This window comes from Dasypus novemcinctus, chromosome 2 (genome assembly GCF_030445035.2).
Source record: "Dasypus novemcinctus isolate mDasNov1 chromosome 2, mDasNov1.1.hap2, whole genome shotgun sequence".
Classification (NCBI taxonomy): domain Eukaryota; kingdom Metazoa; phylum Chordata; class Mammalia; order Cingulata; family Dasypodidae; genus Dasypus; species Dasypus novemcinctus.
In genome coordinates this window covers 145,935,828-145,952,461 of record NC_080674.1, presented here as the reverse complement: position 1 = coordinate 145,952,461, position 16,634 = coordinate 145,935,828, and the positions used below count along the sequence as shown (strand labels likewise).

Genomic DNA, 16,634 nt, shown 5'->3' with positions numbered 1-16,634 from the left:
GTATCCCTGGGTCTAAGGTGAGTCTCTTGTAAGCAGCATATGGCTTGCTCATTCAGTCAGCCTGTATCTTTTGATTAGGGAGTTTAATCCAATCACATTCAATGGTACTACTGTAAATGCATTATTTACTTCCACCATTTTAGTCTTTGGTTTTCATATGTCACATCTTATTTTTGTCTGCCTTTTACTCTTTTGGTTATCCTTTTTCTATTCTTTTTTTCTATACTCTCCTCTAAGCCTCTCTCTCCTGTCTTTCTATTTCAGGCTCTAAGGCTTCCTTTAATATTGCTTGCAAATTTGGATTCTTTTTTTTACAAACTCTTGGTTTCTGTTTGTTTGTGAATATTTTAAACTCATCTTCATATTTTGCTGGATAAAGAATTGTTGGCTGGCAGTTTTTCTCTTTCAGTATCCTAACTGTATCGTACCACTGTCTTCTCACCTCCATAGTTTCTGATGAGAAATCCACAGCCTTACTGAGCATCTGTACTAGTTAGCCAAAGGGGTGCTGATGCAAAATACCAGAAATCAGTTGATTTTTATAAAGGTGTTTATTTGAGGTAGGAGTTTACAGATAACAGGCTATAAGCATAAGTTATTTCCTTCACCAAAGTCTATTTTCATGTGTTAGAGCAAAATGGCTGCTGACATCTGCCAGGGTTCAGGCTTCCTGGGTTTCTTCCTTCCAGGGTCTTGCTTCTCTGTTTTCTCCACAAGGTCAGCTATAGACTATGAGCCTCTCTAGGCCTTGCCTCTCTCCACAAGGTGAGCTGTAGACTATCAGAGTTTCTGCTGTGTCTATGGAGCCATTTCTATTCCTCTGTGTTCTTCTCCTGGTTCAGGTTCTCTCTTCCTTGGGCTTGCTTCTCTTTCCTCTGTGTGCTTACTTCCCAGGGCGCCAGCTCAAGACTCCAGCATCAAACTCCAAATCAAAACTCCAACATCAAAATCTCCCAGCATCAAAAAGCTCCAACACTGTCCTTTGCCATGCTTTTTATCTGTGAGTCCCCACCCACCAAGGGGCAGGGACTCAACACCCTACTGATGTGGCCCAATCAAAGCCCTAATCATAATTTAATCACGCCCAAGTACAGACCCAGTTTACAAACATAATCCAATATCTATTTTTGGAATTCATAACTATATCAAACTGCTATAGCAGCATCCTTTTATGTGATGGTTCACTTCTCCCTTGCTGCTCTGGGAATCTTTTCTTTATCTTTGACATTTGACATTCTGAGTAGTATGTGTCTTGGGAGTATGTCTATTCGGATTTATTCTGATTGAGGTATGGTGTGCTTCTTGGACACGTAAATTCATTACTTTCATGAGAGTTGGGAAATTTTCAGCTATTGTTCTCTCAAATACTCTTTCTGCCCCTTTCCCCTTCTCTTCTCCTTCTGGAATGCCCATGACATGTATGTTCTTGCATTTCATGTTGTCATTCAAGTTCCTGAACCCCTGCTCAATTTTTTCCATTCTTTTCTTTTTTTGTTCTTTTCTCTGTTCAATTTCAGCTGTGTTGTCTTCAGTATCACTTGTTTTTTCTTCTATCATTTCAAGTCCACTGTTGTATTCCTCTAATGTGTGTTTTGTGTTTTCTGAGGACCTCTTATTTGGGAAGCAGGTGCTCAACCACTGAGCCACATCAGCACCCCTCAGTTGTTATTTTCATTTGTTTGCTTGTTTTTATGAGGCACCAGGGATCAAACCCAGGACCTCCCATGTGGCAAGAAGGTGCTCAACTGCTTGAGCCACATGTGCTCCCCTCTATTGTTTTTTTTTTTAAGATTTATTTATTTCTCACCCTCTTATTTATTTTTTTAAAGATTTATTTATTTATTTAATTCCCCCTGCCCCCTGGTTGTCTGTTTTCTGTGTCTATTTGCTGCGTCTTGTTTCTTTGTCCGCTTCTGTTGTCGTCAGCGGCACGGGAAGTGTGGGCGGCGCCATTCCTGGGCAGGCTGCACTTTCTTTCGCACTGGGTGGTTCTCCTTACGGGGTGCACTCCTTGCGTGTGGGGCTCCCCTACGCGGGGGACACCCCTGCGTGGCGCGGCACTCCTTGCGGGCATCAGCACTGTGCATGAGCCAGCTCCACATGGGTCAAGGAGGTCCGGGGTTTGAACTGCGGACCTCCCATGTGGTAGACGGATGCCCTAACCACTGGGCCAAGTCCGTTTCCCTCTCACCCTCTTATTGTTTCACTTGCTCTCTGCTTGTCTATTTTAGGAGGCACTAGGAACTGAACCTGGGAGCTCCCAAGTGGGAGGGAGGGACCTAATTGCTTGAGCCACCTCCACACCATTTGTTTTTTTTCTTATTGTGTTTCCTTGTTGTTGTCTCTTGGTTACGTCATCTCACTGCATCATCTTGTGTTAGCTCACTGTGGAAGCTCATCACGTCAGCTCACTCTCTTGCTTGTCTTCTTTAGGAGGCACCAGGAATCAAACCCAGAACCTCCCATGTTGTAGGCAGGAGCCCAGCAGCTTGAGCCACATCCACTTCCCCCTCTAATGTGTGTGTGTGTTTTATTTATTTCTCTTCACCCCCTCGTTGTTTGGACTTGCTGTGTCTGTTCATCTTTGTTTCTTAAGGAGGCACAGAGACTTCCTATGTGGGAGGGAGGTGACTAATTGTTTAAGCCACCTCTGTTCCCTGCTTTGTAGTGTCTCTCATTCTGTTTTTCCTCTTGTGTCTCTTGTTGCATCATCTTGTTACATCAGCTCACTGCGCCAGCCTGTTGCACCAGCTCCCTGTCCTGCTCATCCTCTTTAGCAGGCACAAGGAATCTCTGCTCCCTGCTTTGTTGTGTCTCTCACCATGTTTTTCTTGTTTCTTGTTGCATCAGCTTGCTGCATCTACCCATCACACCAGCTCACTCTCTTCTTTAGGAGGCACCGGGAACCAAACCAGGGACCTCCCATGTGGTGGACGGGAGCTCTATCGCTTGAGCCACATCCACTTCTCCTTATTTACTTATTTCCTCATGTGCACTTCCTTGGTCTGCCAGCAGATGGCATGCTTTGGCAGTCCTCTCAGGTCAATGCCCAGTCAGATTGTTTGCTGCAGGATGGACTAGATCAATGTGATATAGGTTCCTGCCTGGAGGCTAAGAGCCTTGTAATTCAAACTTTCTCAGAGACAGTTCTTCAGCCTTTGCTGGCAGTCTCCTCTCTTTTCTCAGGTAGGATATATTTCACTACTCTCTGCATCCTCAACAATCAATCATGGTGAGTAGAGGGAGATTGACGGTCGGATCCCTTTAGTCTCAGGTTGGTTGCCAAGGCAAACAATGGCATAGCCTCACCCAGCCTGGAAGGGCTTGTTGGACACAGCACATCAAATCTGTGCATCAAAAGCTGAGTCAACCTTAGACTATTTCTTTCTCTCCCCTTTCCTGGGAAGGTGCATCCTCAACAATCAGTCCCGGTTAGTAGAGAGGGAGATTCAGAGGATCAGATCTCTTTAGTTTCATGCTGGCTCCCAGGGCAAAGAATGGTGCAGCCCCACTGGCCTGGAAATGCTGGTGGGACTCAGCAGACCAAATTTGTGGGTCAAAAGCTTGTCCCTCTCTCTTTCCTTTCCTGGGGAGGTGGATCCCTGGGGTCCCCTTTGTCTGTAGCCACAGGCTGAGAAGTCTGAGTATTTAAAAGTGTCTTTTTTGTGGAGGAGGGTGCCAGCAGTAACAGCTGCCGCTTTTTTCTTTTTATTTTTTTTAATCCCTCCCAGCCAAGATGGCTCTTTATCTGTCTGCTTGTGCTCACTGTATTGGCTCACCGTCTCTGCTCGTTGTCTGCTTGTTGTGTCTGTTCCTTGTCTGCTTGTCTTCTTTAGGAGGCACTGGGAATTGAACCTGGGACCTCCCATTTGGGAGGTGGGTGCCCAATCACTTGAGCCACATCCACTCTCTCCTCGTTTGTTAGCTCTTTGCATCAGCTCATCTTTTTTAGGAGGCACCAGGAACCAAACCCAGACCTCCCCTGTGGAAGGCAGGCACCCAACTGCTTGAGCCATATCCATTTCCTGCAGCTGCCACTTTTAACTCATAGTTTTGCCATTGCAATTCTTTTCCTTTGTCCTTCTCTCTTCTGGGTGGTGCCCAGCCTTTCCCTGGTGTCTAAAGCATGGAAGACTTTTTCAGGACATTTCTTCCTGTCTTCTAGCTATTTTTATGGGAGAGAAAAGAGTCCCATGTCTTTCTGGCCCTCCATCTTCCTGTTTTTGTTTTTTTTTCAATTAAAGTCTCCTCATTCCATTTATTTCCCATAATTAGTTGGAAGTTATACATTCTGTTATATTTATTTTAGTGATTACCTAGACATTTAAAAAATAATTTTATTATTCTCCACCTTGAGATGACTCCCTTATCTGTTTGTTGTTTTTTTGCTTCTTGTTTTCGCTTGTTGTCTGCTCACCACTTTTGGCTTGTTTTCTGTTTTTTCTTTAGGAGGCACCAGGAACCGAACCTGGGACCTCCCATGTGGGAGGCAGGTGCTCAACTGCTTGAGCCACATCGCTCCCTTCTCATTTCCCCCCCCTCATTGTCTGTTCATTCTTTGCTCATTTGTTTTTGCTCCTTGTCTGCCCGTTTTTTTTTTTTTTTCCTCATTGTCTGGCCACTGTTTTTGCTCATTGTTTCTTGTTGCTTTGCTTTGTCTTCTTTAAGAGGCACTGGGAATTGAACCAGAGACCTCCCATGTGGGAGGCGGGTGCTAAGCTGCTTGAGCTACATCTGCTCCCCTACCTAGAAATTTTAACATGTATATTTAATGTAACAAATTATATTACACTTGATTTTAGCCAACAGGTGGAGAAGCAAGCAATTCATGTAATAATGTATAAACATAATAAATTTACTCCCATTTTAAACAAGCCAAAGCCTTATAATGATTTAACTTTATTCACCCTCTCTCAATATATGTAAAATTATTGAGGAATAGAATTTAGGCATTATAGTTGTTTAGTACAGTGCTTGTTTAGATTTACAGATTGTTTACAAATTTGCTTACTATTACTTGTTACACTTTGTATCTTCCTTCTGGGATTACTTTCCATTTTCCAGAAGTACATCCTTTGGAATTTCTTTTTAATAAGCTTCTATTGGTTGTAAAATCTCTTTTTTCCAGTATCCACATTTTTTTTTAATCTGAGTTTTTACTAAATTTTCAAAATTTTATTTATATAAAAACGTTATTTTGCTCTCATTCTTAAAATGTAACTTCACTGGATATAGAATTCAGGGTTAAATTTCATTGTCGCTTTTAAACAATTACCGTATCGCCTATCATTTCTTTGAAGATTAATGTCTTGTCTTGCTGCCTAATTTTAGGATCCCCTCTTCTCAGATGTACTGCACTTTCACTATGAGGTGACTGAGTACGGATTTTAATTTTTTAGCATGGCAAATTTGTGTTTTCCAGAATTTTTAGGTTATCTATCATCAGTTCAGGAAAACATTCTTTATTTCTTGAATATTGCCTTTTCTCCATTCTATCATATCCCTTGAATTCTGATTAATGACTTGTTGAGTCTTCTTATTCTACCCTTCATGCATCTCAATTTCTTATATATCTTTGTGTTGAACTGTGGATAATTTCTTCAGATGATCTTTCAGTTAACTAATATTAATTCTCCTTGTAACTGCCAAATTTGATGTTTAGCCTGTCTTTTGGGCTTCGAATTTCAATGACCATATTCTTTATTTCCATAAGCTTATTTTGGCTCTTTTTCAAATATGCCTGGTCAATTTTTTTTAATAAAGCATATAATTTATCCAAAGTGGATTTATCCAAATCAATGGTATTTGACATAATTACATAGATGTGCATTCATCACTTCAATTATTATTAAAGCATTTTCATTATTTCAATAATAATAATAAACAAAAAACAGACAAACAAACAAGGAAATTCCTCCCCTCTCATTTCCCCTGCTGTACTAGCTGCTATTTCTGGCTATTCTTGCACAATTATTTATTAATCAGTTTTATCGAGATATATTCACATACCATTTGATCTGTCCAAAGTGTACGATCAATGGTCTTTTCTTTTTCACTGTTAAAAAGACATTTATTGTAAAATTGTGAAATTAATAGAAAAACATTTAAAGAAATTACAAATTTTAAAAGAGTGAAAAAAATGAAACAAACAAATAAACAACCAAAAATAAAAGACAGTGCAAGGCCAGGTTAGATTTAACATAATCAATTAAAAGAGAAAGTATAGTAACAAATATTTATAAATTTAAATAATAATTCTAACATAGAAATTAATTATAACATAATTCTAATTTTTATATTACAGCTCTAACTATTGGATATAATCTCTAAGAATGAAATAAACTATTAGTTTAGTTATTTAATTTCCATTTAGGCCACAATTCTTTCTGGATAATCAAATTCGTATTTGGGAATTCTTCACATCTTATTGGAATGAACTACAGTAGATAACAATATGTCATGTCATAATTTTATGAGGCAGAAAAACTCAAAATCTTTTCAACAGTAGTCATACTAAATCATTATTGATCCAGATGGATTATTTTAGTTAACAAGTATGCATAAGAAAGGGTTAAAGAAAAATGAAGTATTCCCCCCAAAAATATCTTCTCCAGTCCTCCTCAGTTAAAAACAAGTGTTCGGGAAGCGGATGTGGCTCAATCGATTGGGCTCCTATCTACCACATGGGAGGCCCTGGGTTAGCTTCCCAGGGCCACCTCGTGAAGGCAAGCTGGCCTGTGCCCATGGAGAGCTGAGGCCTGTACCCATGGAGAGCGGGCACAGCAAGATGACGCAACAAAGGGAGACAAGACACAGAAGAACGTGCAGCGAATGGACACAGAGAGCAGACAGAAAGAGGCAAGGGGGAGGGGGTAAATTTAAAAAAATCTTAAAAAAAAAAGCAAGTGTTTATTTTGTATGAAGAAACTTACAGAATACTGATCACAGGAACAATTTGCTAGTTACAATGAGTAATTATTGTTCATATACTATAATACTGTTATGTTACATTTATCTGGTCTACTCCAGCTCTTTTTTGGTTACTATTTGCATGGAATACATTTTTCCAACCTTTCACTTTTAACCTGGTTGTATCCTTATGTCTCCTGTAGACAACACATAGATGGCTAATATTTTTTTATCCATTCTATCAGTCTATGTCTTTTCTTTGGGGAGTTGAATCCAATAACATTCAGTGTTATTACTGTAAAGGCATTACTTAATTTATTCCTATTGTCCTTCGGCACCGTGTTCTCATCCGTTCTATTGTCTGTCTTCTTACCTTTAGTTTACCCTTACCAATAATCTTTATTTCTAAACTCTTCTCTGAATCTCTCACCATTGTTTTTTTGTTTCAGAACGCAGCACCCCCTTAGTATCTCTTGTAAATCTAGTCTTTTGGTAACATGTTCTATCAGTTTTTGTCTGTGAAGACTTTGAACTCACTCTCATTTTTGAAGGACAGCTTTGCGGGATACAGAATTCTTGGCTGGCAGTTTTTCTCTTTCAGTATCTTAAATATATAACACTCTCTTCCTGCCTCCATGGTTTCTGATGAAAGGTTGGCATTAATCTTACCGAGTTTCCTTTGCATGTGATGCTTTGCTTTTCTCTTGCTGCTTTCAGAATCCTCTCTTTATCTCTGATATTTGTCATTCTGAATAGTAGGTGTCTGGGGTAGGTCTATTCTGTTTGGGGTGTGTTGGCCTTCTTGGATATTGATATTTATATCCGTCATAAGGGTTGGGAAGTTTTCAGTCACTATTTCCTCCAACATTCTTTCTGCCTCTTTTCCATTCTCTTCTTCTTCTGGGACACCAATAACGTATATGTTTGTGTGTTTCGCATTGCCATTCAGTTCCCTGAGACTGTATTTTATTTTTTCCATTCTCTTTTCTTTCCGCTCTCCTGTCTTTTCCAGTTCAGATATTCTGCCTTCTTAGTCACTAATTCTGTCTTCAAGCAATTCAAATCTGCTCCTATGTGCCTCTAATATATATATATATTTTAAGATTTATTTCTTATTTTTTTCTCTCCCCTTCCCCCCCCCCCCAGTTGTCTGCTCTCTGTGTCCATTCACTGTGTGTTCTTCTGTGACCGCTCCTATCCTTATCAGTGGCACCAGGAATCTGTTTCTTTTTGTTGTGTCATCTTGTTGTGTCAGCTCTCTGTGAGTGTGGTGCCATTCTTGGGCAGGCTGCACTTTCTTTCATGCTGGGCGGCTCTCCTTACAGGGTGCGCTGCTTGTGCGTGGGGCTCCCCTATGCGAGGAACACCCCTGCATGGTAGGGCACTCCTTGTGCGCATCAGCACTGCACACGGGCCAGCTCCACATGGGTCAAGGAGGTCTGGGGTTTGAACCGTGGAACTCCCATATGGTAGGTGGACGCCCTATCCATTGGGCCAAGTCTGCTTCCCTAATATATTTTTAATCTCTTCCATCATGTCTTTCATTTCCATAAGGTCTGTTACTTTTCTTTGAAGTCTTTCAAATTGTTCTTTATGCTATACCAGTGTCTTCTTAATATCCTTTATTTCTTTGGTCATATTTTCTATAAATTCTTTGAAGTGATTTAGGAGAGTTGTGTGATTACCACTGATTGTCTTAAATCCTGTATCTCTTTAGGATATTTGGTTTGTTCTTTTGGCTGGGTCATCTCTTTCTGTTTCCTAGTATGGCTTGCAATTTTTTTGCTGATGTCTAGGCATCTGAATATGTTGGTGAACTTACTCTGATGTCCAATTTCTCTCTCTTGCCAATTTTTTTTTCACAGCTTTTCTTTGATATTTGGTTCAACTTATTCTCAGTCTTTAAAATTGCCCAACTTAAGTTTTCAAAATCAGACCAGGGACTCACAATGAGGTGCAGATTTTCTCAGAGGGGTTGGATACAGAGAGCATCAACAGTTTTGTCCCTGCAATTTCCAGACTGGCCAGCAGATGGCGCTAGTTAATGCATCTTTCCAATGAGGTGTTTCATTCTCGGCTTTCTTGTGTTCCTGTGTTGATTTTCCACAGTGGGGATTCAAAGCAGGCTCTGCTGGCCTAATTCACTGAAGAAAAGCACCCTGACTTCACCTCCCTTTTCCCTTCAATCAGCTGGCAGGAAGGAAGTTGTCTGTTCCCCTCAGTTGGCTGCACTGAGCTATGGGTTTTACCCCAGCTTAATATTTTGGGAGTAGGGAAGGGGAGCCCTTCCCAACTCCACGGGGGCTTGGTAACTCACGTTCATTGTTTCAGCTTCTTTGTCTCTCTGTCTTTCACCCTCCTGGGGTTGTGTAGCACTGTTTTGGTGTGTTGACCCCCAAAGCAGTTCCTTGGACAGCTTTTGCCTATTTTTGTGAGAGCATTCAGCTCTGCTTGTTAGTCCATTGCCATCTTTCCGCAATCTCCCTGGTCAATTCTGATAGTCTCTTGTTCCTTCTTTATTTCCTTGTATTCCTTTTAAAATTTTAAACACAATTAAATAATACTCTATCAGATAATTAGAATATTTGTGGTCATTAGAGCTATTATACTGAGGTTCATTATTTCCTTGTGTTTTTAAATGATATATTTTATTATGAAGTCATGTTTCTGGAACCTTACCTGTAGGATTTCCAGAGAAGATTTACATTTGCTTATGCTAGGAACCAGGGGGCACTGGAGTAACCACCTTTCAAACTTTCAGGTTAGGGATTTCTGGGTCATACAAGCAGTGTGAATTCTGATCCTATACAATAATCTCACAGACTTGTTTAGGAATTCTCTAGAGGAGTTTTTTTTTTTTTTTTTCTATTCCATCTAGAGTTAAGGTGGCAATAGTCAAGTATTCTTATCTTTTCCTTCTGTAGGTCAAGTTTTTTTCTTGTTCTCCTACTGATGATGCTGCCCTTCAGAGGTCTAGCTTTGGGGAGGTCTCTCAACAGATTTATGGGTAAGATGCGAGGGTCCCATTAAGTAAGATGTCTTCTTAAATCTAGATGAGCTCATAGAAGGGTTCCCAGATAGAGTGACAGGCGCAACTTGGGCTTATTGATCCACAGGGGGAGTCTGCCATGCCACAGGCATAATTAGACTGTGTTCATTACAAAGCAGAAAGTTATGTCCAGTGTGTTCACTCCTGTGTCTCCAGCACTTAGCTTAGTATTTGGCACATGATGCTTAATAAATATTTTTTAGTGTATGATAAGAAGTTTCCTAGGTGAATGAAACAATATGTATAAAGCAAACAAGAATCAACAAACAGCAAAACTTTATTAAAAAAGGAACAAATTTGGTTAAGCTATGGCCCATTTATTTTTTTGATGGGTGTTTTTATTTCAAAAATTTTTAAAAAAAAATTTCTCCCCCCTTCACCATCCCCACTCCCCCTCACCCCCCGTCTTTTGCTCTCTGTGTCCATTCGCTGTGTATTCTTCTGTGTCTGTTTGCATTCTTGTAAGCAGCACCAGAATCTGTGTCTCTTTTTGTTGCATCACCTTGCTGTACATGCGGCGCCACTTCTGGGCAGGCTGCATTTTTTTTCATGCGGGGCGGCTCTCCTTGCGGGGTACACTCCTTGCATGTGGGCCTCCCCTATGTGGGGGACACCCATGTGGTACAGCACTCCTTGCGTGCATCAGCACTGTGCGTGGGTCAGCTCACCACATGGGTCAGGAGGCCCTGGGTTTGAACGCAGACGCTCTATCAGTTGAGCCAAATCCACTTCCCTGATGAGTGTTTTTAGAGACTTGCTTTTGGTAAGATACTTATTTAGGATACAGATAGTGCCATACTCTAATAGGGATAACATGCATAATAATTATAACGTTTCTTCCTTGTGTATACAGATTGGTTTATCTCTCACTATGAAAGCCTAAAATAGGAGTGTGAGCCTTCATGCTTCAGAACCTCTCTGCTGACAAGCTTGGGGATGCGGAAAACACTAAACAGTTCTGCAAATATTTATATCCTTGACTTTAGTAGAAGAAAGGAGGCAGGTTTAACTGTTTGCTAAAATATGGTTTGTAGTTAGGTTGCAATCTATAAATGTTTGGGCTGTTAGTTTGCCACAGAAGGTGTGATCCTAATGAAATGAAGGAAGCTTGAGAAGGATCTTGGCTGGTCAAATGGTGGGAAGATCCAAAGGCCTAAAGCCTTTAAGGAAGAGATAGGGTATGCAGAATGACAAGACCTTCCTGCGTGGATTGGTTAAAGGGGCTGTCGGAGACCTGTGGTTTTGTTAATGTCATAATGTCATTGAATCTCCGAGCACCTTTTTATTTCCCCTACACGGATACAGGGAGACGAATGAGGAGAAAGGGATAGCTATTCTTCTTTTTTTTTTTTAAACAATAAAGGTTCTGACTGAGGGAAAAATATTTAGCTGATTCTAGGAATTTAATCAAGAAGCTAAAACAACACTGTCTTATAGCTGAAGATCACATTGGCTCGTATTATTGTCATACATTGAATTCCAAGTTATTAGGCCAAAAATGTGGACTTGGCAAAGATGAGTGTTACTATCAATTGTTCCAGCTCTTGAAACTGGATGTGACTGGCCCCAGTGGCTATGTGAGTGAACAGAAGTTGAAGTCAATATTATGTTAACTTTGGTTCTATTCCAAAAACACTCTATTCCAGAGAAATGTAAGATGAAGCTTTTTCAGGACAGGGATCATGATTATATCACTAGCATGGTGCCTGGCCCATAACAGCTGCTCAAGAAAAATATGTTCAATAAATAAATGGCACAAAGGTTACTTAGGGTCGCTAAGAACAGAACAGTATTTGCCATTATTTTGGATGCTGGTGTGGGATTTGTACACCCTGGAACAGTTTCTTCTCTTTGCAGTTAGTAATATTTCTCTGTTTATGAAAAACACACTCTTGCACACTGGCACAATGGTCCTGGAGAAAGTGGCACAAATTTCTACTACATTCTTCAAAAGAACCAGCAATACCAGCAACAGTGAGCTGCTTCTGCTTTATTAGAAGATTTTAATTTTGTTGGATTTTTAGTCCTTTCTTTTTTTCCAGTAGAGATGAGTTCTTCAAGAAAGAGAAAATTACTTAGTCAAATTTGATTGCACTTGATATCATTTTACTGCTCTGAGGGAGTCAGAGGAGGTACAAACTCATCACACTTGTGCAGTACTCTTTTACTGCATGAGACTGTATATTTGCCCATCCTTATCTACAATCATATTTTCATTCCATAAGTTGGCATTATAAACATGTTTCTCTTCGGGGAGGAGGTATGCTTGTTTTTATTTGTTAACTCACAAAAGGTTCAGAAGGCCTTGAAAAGAGACCAAGAGTTCAGGGGTTCTTGGTTTCATTTAGAAAAAACTGGACAAACATTTAGCGACTTCTGCCAAGAGAGGGTTTCCACATGAGGTCTAATCCCTAGGGAAAAAAACTCAGCTGTGGCAGCAAAGCATTTTCAGAGATGTCTTTAAGCCTTGAAGCAATATAGGAGAGGAGAGTGAACAAATCATGGTATAAAGTGTATAGAACCCTTTTTAATGCATACCAATTCATATAAGTATTATTTTCCTGTTTTACCAATGGGTATTCTAAAGTGCACTTAACATTAAGTAACTTTTACCAGAGTCATATGGCTAGTAAGCAGTAGGACTAGAACTCAAATGCAGGTTTTCTTATTTCAAGTTCAATGTTCTTATTTCAAGTCTAATATTCATAAATGCTGAGAGTTTGTTATACCTATTTTACTTTTATAAATGATAGAATTGGTGGGGATGAGATGTGTCCTTTTGGTTCTTGCTGGCTGTTGTGGCTCCAGTTTATTATTAACATTGTACTAAAAAAGATAATGGCAGCCTTGATGGAACAAAACTTAGTCCATATCCTAGTACTCAAATAGCCTCCCTAATAGCAGGGAATTTGACTAAATTTGACTAAATTCAGCCCTTCCAGATATTGAGCCTTTCTCTTGTGCTGTCAGTAAGGAATATCACTATTCAGGCATCCTTCTTACCCTTACAGACCTCATCTTCAGACATTGCAAAATAACAAACAAACAAACAAAAAACGCCTCTGGTTGAGAACTTCTGTTTTAACTGAAGCACCAAGATATTACAAAAAAAACCAAAGCCAAATCAACATTTGAAAAAACTTCACTGGGGGAGCAGATGTGGCTCAAGCCTGCTTCCCACCTGGGAAGTCCTGGGTTCAGTCCCCAGTGCTGCCTAAAAACAAACAAAAAACAAACAACAAGCAAACAAATGAAAAAAACCAACTCAGGGGAGCTGATGTGACTCAGTGGCTGAGCGCCGGCTTCCCACATATGAGGTCCACGGTTCAGTCCCCAGCCCCAGTACCTAACAACAACAACAACTACAAAAACTCACTAAAGTGAAAATTCCAAAGGATTTAGACAAAATTAGGTAGATAATTTTACAAACTCACTGCAAGTTATAAAGGTCAAGTGAGAATTATCGAGGAGTATTTCTTTAGAGACAGCTGTTAGTGTGCTGTGATTCTTACCATAGGAGCCTGCCTGCCTTCTTCCCCTAACTCAAGCTGAGTAAGAAGTATCTTCAATGGAACTGCTCAGTGCGTGAGATGTGCCTTTTGTAGTTAAAGGGGCACAGTGGGCCTATGTCTGCTTCCTGCCTGGAAATTTTAGAGGATAAACGAAGGGGTGGCAACTGTTTTGGTAGCAGAGGAGAGCAATGTTGAAGCTTCACTGAGATTGGCCTATACTCCCAAGTTTGGGCAAAAAGTGTATGAGAGCTTCCTGTGGACCAGGTGTGGGCCATAAAGAGCTGCTACTAGCCTAAATAGCACCATCAGAAAAAAAGCTCACCCGTTGGAAAATAGCACTAATAAACTAATTTAGTTTGGAGAGTTTACTCCCACCTGCTGGAAAGTTAAAAAAATAAATATCTAAATCTACAGTGAGGACCATGTGGATGGCACCCATCAGGGTTATGTACTGTACAAACTTGTACAACGATATGGGGGAGATGAGACTAGCAAATGAGCGAGTGTAAGGCTTATTTTAGATGCTATCTGATAGGGTCCTCTATGGAGATGAATAGGTTTCAACAGATAAGAAGTTGGAAGTGGATCACTAGATTTCTAGAGGCTGAAGAGGGAGTAAAGAACTGCCAGAATAGAATGCTTTTGCTTAGATTAAGGGAACTATGGTGAGAAACCATAAGAGATGGGGATGGTGGTGGTCTCTGAAGTAACCATGAAAGTATCCATAGGAAAAAGTCAGCTTTAAAATTCTGCCAGGCTCAGAGAGTAATAAACCGTCACATGAAAATAACAAGAACTCTCCTTTTTCCCTTAGTTCCCCTCTGTTTGCCTATGGTTAGTAAGTTGGGGGGAGGACAAGAAACACTAGGCAGGGTTAGAGAGGACTACGCTCCCCTCTTCAGGGCAAGCAGTGTGTCAGCCGCCCCAGCTGGAGAAGGGAGAAAAGTTTCAAACTTTGTTTCTGTGACTCAATGACTATAGGACTTTCTGTTGCTGTATTTGTCTGCTAAGGCTGCTGATGCAAAATTACCAGAAATGTGTTGACTTTTACAAAGGGAATTTATTTGGGGTAAAAGCTTACAGTTCCAAGGCCATGAAATGTCTAGATCAAGGCATTATCAGAGATGCCTTCTCACTAAAGGTTGGCTGGTAGCAAATCCTGGAGTTTTGCCAAATAATGAGGCAAGATGATGGGTCTCCTGGTCTCTACTTTCTCAAGCTCAGCTGTGGGGATGAGGCATCTCTCCTTAGACTTTACCTCTTTGAGCCCCCTGAGGCTTTTCTGTCTTTCTGTAGCTCTAAGCAAACCTGGAGTGCTCTCTCACATGGCAGGGTCAAATGGCAGAACTCCCTTTCTGTGTCTTTTCTTTCTCTCTGAATGTTCTCAGTTTATATAAGACCAAGCAAGAGGGTGAAGACCCAACCTGGGTCATGCCTCACTGATGTAGTCCAATCAAAAGCCCTAAAGTGGCAGTGGACTTGGTCCAGTGGTTAGGGTGTCTGTCTACCACATGGAAGGTCTGCGGTTCAAACCCTGGGCCTCCTTGACCCGTGTGGAGCTGGCCCATGTGCAGTGCTGATGCGCGCAAGGAGTGCCCTGCCACTCAGGGGTATCCCCGCATAGGGAGCCCCATGCGCAAGGAGTGTGCCCCATGTGCAAAGAGTGTGCCCCGTAAGGAGAGCCCAGTGCAAAAGAAAGTGCAGCCTGCCCAGGAATGGCGCCGCACACACAGAGAGCTGACGCAACAAGAAAAAAACACAGATTCCCCTGCCGCTGACAATAGAAGTGGACAAAAAAGAAGATGCAGCAAATAGACACAGATAACAGACAACCAGGGTGGGGGGGAAGGGGAGAGAAATTAAAAAAAAAAAAGCCCTAAAGTGATCTAATCAAGCTATAACTGAATTTAATGCAATTAAGGGCCCATGGGGAGCAGGTGTAGCTCAGTGGTTGAGTTCCCAAGTGTGAAGCCCTGGGTTCAATACATGGTGCCTCAAAAAAAAAAGGGCCCGTACCCACAAGAATGGATTAGGTCAAGAGCATAAACTTTTCTGGGATTCACAAAATTCAAACCATCACAATTACCTAAAAGGGACCACAGAACTCATGGAATCTGTCTGAGTTTTCAATCAGATGAAAAACATCTACTTTCAGTTCACAGATTTAAAGTGATGGTAAAAGATAAATTAAGATTTTTGTTTTTGTTTCTTTCTAATATTTTTAAGACCTTATGAGTCCTGCATATCAAATTTACTGGTTTATTTCAAAGACCAGAAAAGATAATTTCCAAGGACATGCTCTAGAGTTTTATATGGAAAAAATGCTCATTGAGTCAATCAATTCATTTGATTTTCTAGAGCCCACACTTTGGGGTAGAATACATAAATGCAGGGAAGTCCCTATTTCTGAAAGCTGAGAGTCTTGGGTTTCATACTTGGAGTAAATTACCAGTTACTGTCAGTTTTGTCAACAACGGTCTGTGTTGCATAGGTGGGGCAGGTTTTGGAGGGTTTTTACTCCTATGATTTACTCTTCAGATTTTTTACTCTCTTACAGTTAAACTTTCGAAGCAATCTTACTGCTTCTGGCTCTCCAAGCATGGAATCACAGGTAAAGCTCTTATTAAGATGCCTAAAGAGAGATACATGGCTAAATGCACAGGATGTATCTCAATTGGGTTGCTATGAAATCAGGGTCTGTCTGATTCTTAGTTTGGCAGATTCAGAGACTTACATTTCATTTCACTCAAGCTTAATCAGGAGACTCTGGGAAATTAATTCAAATAAAACAACTTCATAATTCAAAACAATGAACAGAAGCTTATTTATAAACTATAACGTGAATTTATTAATCGACAAAGACTCTACAGCTAGTAAAACTAGCATCGGTCATGTACTCTGGACATTCACTTTCTTCTTCGGCGTCTTAATTTACTCTAAAAACCCTTTGAGGGATGGAAAGTCTACTTGATGAGGAGAGAATCACACCATGGGTCTTTATGTTTTTAAAGGATATCCAGAATTTAAGTTTGCTAGGATATTGGGGCAGTTTGAAATTATTTATGAATTCCAAAAAGAGGGATTATGTTTGTAAACTAATCTATTCCTCTGGTTGTAATACCCTTTGATCATATATATTAGATTCAGCTAAGATGTCTTTGATT

The 16,634-nt window shown here is 40.5% G+C and overlaps 1 protein-coding gene across 5 annotated transcripts in view; it reads right to left on the bottom strand.

Moving 5' to 3' along the window:
• WNT8A (Wnt family member 8A) overlaps positions 1 to 16,634 on the bottom strand; it is an 83,679-nt gene that overhangs the window by 64,834 nt on the left and 2,211 nt on the right. For 2 of the 5 annotated variants that reach the window (XR_011646642.1, XR_009181378.2), the window contains exon 2: positions 6,010 to 6,055. The exons of the other annotated variants lie outside the window; for them this stretch is intronic. The gene's annotated coding sequence lies outside the window, so the exon portion shown is untranslated. The remainder of the gene's footprint in view (positions 1 to 6,009; positions 6,056 to 16,634) is intronic. 5 annotated transcript variants of the gene reach the window in all.